Source organism: Zea mays, chromosome 10 (genome assembly GCF_902167145.1).
Source record: "Zea mays cultivar B73 chromosome 10, Zm-B73-REFERENCE-NAM-5.0, whole genome shotgun sequence".
Lineage (NCBI taxonomy): Eukaryota > Viridiplantae > Streptophyta > Magnoliopsida > Poales > Poaceae > Zea > Zea mays.
In genome coordinates, this window is record NC_050105.1 from 11796667 (window position 1) to 11801178 (window position 4512).

The 4512-nt window shown below is 51.4% G+C and overlaps 1 pseudogene across 1 annotated transcript; it reads right to left on the minus strand.

The window, feature by feature from the left end:
* Window positions 1–712: 712 nt before the first annotated feature.
* On the minus strand, window positions 713–3603 carry LOC109942760 (leucine-rich repeat receptor protein kinase EMS1-like; annotated as a pseudogene). Its single transcript, NR_161206.1, has 2 exons — window positions 1713–3603; window positions 713–1494 (listed from the first exon to the last, which is right to left on the minus strand). The product of NR_161206.1 is annotated as a leucine-rich repeat receptor protein kinase EMS1-like (transcript).
* Between the last annotated feature and the right edge of the window lie 909 nt (window positions 3604–4512).

Below are 4512 nucleotides of genomic sequence, written 5' to 3' on the forward strand. Positions count from 1 at the left end.
AAAGCCTCAAATCTATCATATTTGTGTTAACCATTCATCACACATACACGCGTAGGGACATGTCCACCATGTGTTCGTAATCGCCCTTGGTGAATGCATTGACCAACACTAAAGGCCAACAAAGAAGGTTTGAAGGAAAAACGGAAAATTCTCATTCAAATGCCCAATAAAAACAAAAACAAGCCCACATGATGTGAGGAAGGATCATAAAAGCTCCAAGTGAAAAACTCTTGGTTCCTAAAGAATGAGCGAAGGTTGAACACAAACCAAGATTCAACTAAGAGATATAAGACCCTTCATTGAATCCCAAAAGCCCTCAAAGCCATTTCATTCATTGTCAAACAATCAGCACAATAAAGTTCTTCTCAACTTAGTTTCACATTAAGCTATGCTTTTTACATTTTGTTTGATATGAAGAGGTAATCTGAATCGTGGCTTTGAATATCATTTTACTCCAAGGGGAAGATTCAATCATTCAACCAACATTAAGAATCTTTTTTGTACATTTATCTTTAAAACTTCAATATCGAATTATGGTCTATTTTGTAATGTAGTTGACTAAAGAATAATTAGGGTGTGTTTGGTTCAGCTTCCTGAACCAGATTTGCTGCCAAAAATTTAGAATCTCAACCAAACAGATATAACAACAGAATAGATTTCTGAAAATTTATATATTTCTCTAGTTCTATTCAGAATCACCTTCTGTCCTAAATTCACATTCCTGCCATCTATGTTACAAGTTGTCACACTCTTATAAAATCTATAGTTGGCAGTTATTTCAACCAAACAAATTTAAGTTTTTTTTCATAATTATCAGCTCACAACAGTTTTCTAACAGCTAGAATCAGATTTTTCTATAATCTACGGTTGAACCAAATAGACCCTTAGAATTGCTAGTATTAAACTCTAATGTCTTAAATGCATGAGGAAGCTAGTTGACTATGGGTACAAAATAGAGAAATGGATATAAGCATATTTTTGCGTAATAGTGGTGGCAGGACGTTTGTGAACATCTCTGATGACCAGATGTCAGTTCTTGAGTTCAGACAATGTAGTAAAAGTCACTCTTGCGTTTGAACTTTTAAGTCAATTGATTTGCCGTTGGAAAGCTGCTTCCCACGACCTAGCTACCCGCTGTGGCAGCAAGCTTCTACTCCGTGCCACACTCCAGCCTGCTTTTCCTTAGCGTCTGCTCGCTGCATCTGAGCAAAATCTGCAGCGCCTCCGCCATAGTAGGGCGCGAGGACGGCGAGCTCGCCGTGCATTTCACGCCCAGCCTGAACACGGTCTCGATCTCGTCAGCGTACCCCGCGTACCCGACGCAGATGTCGGTAGCGATGCTCGCCCCTGACCGGTACTGATGCCCCGCCCAATCCGCCAGGGAACCATGGTCGCCGCCGTCGTTGGCGTTCCTGTCGGTCGTGAGCTCCAAGAGCACCACGCCGAAGCCGAAGACATCCACCTTCTCGTTCACCCTCCTGGTGTAAGCATACTCTGCAGACATTAAACAAATAAATGACAAGCTCCTTTGCAATGCGGAATTTTTCCCCGTTTCCTGCGCTTTTTCTCGTGAAAATGAACTGGTTCGTATAAAATTTATATATAATTCCTATATTCCAAAAAGGCCTAAAATTCGGTCGATACTGTACAAAATCCGACAAAACGAGTGGAAATCCCCTTGGATTTTTTTCTTCCCAAAACTAGATCCTCACCGGGAGCCATGTAGCCGAACGATCCGACCACCCAGGTCATGGTGTTGGGCTCCCCCGCCTGCATCAGCATCCTAGCCAGCCCAAAGTCCGCCACCTTGCCCCGGAACTCCGCGTCCAGCAGGATGTTGCTGGTCTTGACGTCCCGGTGGATGATGGGGGGCGAGCAGTGGTGGTGCATGTAGCACAGCCCCTGCGCCGCCCCGACAGCCGCCACGAGCCTCGTCGGCCAGTCAAGCGGCACGCGCCGCACGGGCCGCGCCCTCGCCGTCGGGTGCCGGGCGCGGAGGACGTAGTCTTCGTGCAGCCACCTGTCCAGGCTGCCGTTGTCCATGTAGTCGTACACGAGGAGCTTCGACTCCGGGCATGAGAGGCAGCACAGCAGCTTGACGATGTTGTTGTGCCGGACGCTGCACAGGATGCGCGCCTCCGACTCGAACAGCTCGTCCGGCGACGTCGTCCCGAAGACCGGGATCTGCTTCACGGCCACCACCCCGACCACGCGCCTGTCGTGCCGGCTCTTGTACGGGACGCGGTAGACGTGCCCTGAGCCGCCGCTGCCGACGAGGTTCTCTTCTCTCAGTCCCCGGAGTATGTCGGCAGCCTCGAAGTTGAGGGCTTGGAAAGCTGTGATTCGCCATGCGTTCTGCTTCTATTTCCTCAGCATAGCCGCACAGGTGCGCCAGCAGCAGCACAGCGCTGTGAGGCCGCCATTGGTGGTCTGAGAGTCGTCGTCCTCCCAAGGTGGTACCACCACGTTGTCGACGTGGTACGTTCTGTTTGGAGACGGGATCATAGCACTGACACAGAGGAGCACGAAGCATAGTCCGACAAGAGCACTGGCGGCAGCAGAGATGGCGACCACAACGATGTGTGCCGTTATCTTACGAGCGTGGTTCTTGCCTCCTGTCCCAGTCCCAGTTACTACAAGGTAAGGATTCCCAGCTATATCGACATGCAGATTTTGGCGGAGCCTGCTGCTAGGAACGAGCCCGGAGAGATTGTTGTAAGAAAGCACCAGCTGCGTCAAGTTCTGGAGGGTCCATAGCGAAGGTGGAACCGCACCGGACAGGTTGTTGTAGGAAAGATCAAGGATCGCTAGGTCTTTTGAGGATCCAAGATCTGAAGGGATAGAACCGTCGAGATGGTTGTGGCTCAGATTGAGCGACACCAGCCCTTCCTTCATCATGCGGCAAGAAGCGGCGGATAATTCGTCCCCTAGATCGGTGAAGAAATTCATCGAGAGATCGAGGGACAGCAAGGTGTCAAGAAGGCATAAGGGGGAGAAGACGGAGGCGTCGGACATGCCGTAGCCGGACAAAGTGATGTTGGTCACGACCATGTAAGAACCGGACGTAGAGCGTGAGCAGGCGACTCCAGTCCAGTTACACATGTCTGTGCCCGAGGCCCAACTGCTACCCACAGCGCTTGAGAGATTCATCATGATGGCCACCTGCTGCTTGTCCGGTGGTAGGGAAGACGGAGACGGCACATCCATGGCGGCCACCGACTCCTGGTGAGACGAGGACAGGAAGAGGTGTGGCACTAGCAGCACTAAGAAGCAGCTGAGAGTGCAGGGACAGTACCTCCTGTGCGCCATGGCCATCTGAGCGAATTTGTTTCTTGTGTCCCAGCCTCCGGTTGGTTGCTCAGCTCTGCCTCTTCTCCTCCCACTCAACGGCTGGATCTTCACCGGCGCGAGCAAGAGAAGAGAAGCAGAGGGTGCTTCATTCCCTTTAGGTTGTGTGTACCATTGTCAGCTAGCTGGTTCGCTCAACAATGGCTTCCTTGGGTTTTGTTCTTCAGGACTGTCAATTCTTGTAGCTGCTCTGCTTCAACAATGGCTTCCTTGGGTTTTATTCTTCAGGACTGTCAATTCTTGTAGCTGCTCTGCTGTTCTAATAACATACCTTGTGATACTAATACACGATATTCGTAAATACCTTCCATGTCAAATCTAAGCATGCAACTTAAGCATGCAACTTTTATTTTATACCTGACTAAATACTCAAAATATCATAGTCAGTCAAAGCTGAAAGCAATAATTTCCTGATGGTGGCCGTCCGCCCCTGACTTGGGTCCAGGGTTGACTGACTGGCGTACTGCATCACCTATTCCTGATGTGTGAGACAGCGAGAGCGGAGAGCCACACAGAGAGCTAGATAGATCCGTGTTCTACCCACCGGCGGCTACCGTGTTCTTCTACTGGTGGCTATGCAAGATCGTCTAATAAATGCTGCCTATACGTAGACCGAACTGTGTATATGCATCGGCCGGGTCGTTGCATTCGCTTGCCTGAGGTAGACGACGAGCTGAGCAAGCACTGACAGCACGGCACCGGGGCCGGGAGGCGGGGAGCTTCACCGTCCCAACGGGCGGGGAACGGGGATCGATCCTACCCCACCGCATCTTGCAGCAGGCCGCCACCCTGGTCGTCCGATTTTTTTAGTTCTTGTTACACCTTTTTCGGGTGCCAAACACTCAACAAGAACCGCGAGCGGTGCTCTCTGCACAGGCGCGGACGGTCCGCGACCAGGGACCGGACGGTCCGCGACCTGGAGCAGGGGCAAAGGTTCCCTGCCTGACGGCCGGACGGTCCGCGCCTACAGGCCGGACGGTCCGCGCGTGCGCAGGGGGTGGCGAAGGTCGCCGGCGGCGCCTGGATCTCGCTCCCGGGAGGGACCCCGTCGGGGAGGAGAGATCCTAGGTGTTGTCTAGGCTCGGCAGGCCGACCTATACTCCTCCAATCGACGTAGAGTCGAAGAGAGGCGGAGAATTTGGAGATTGAAAAGCTAAACTAGAA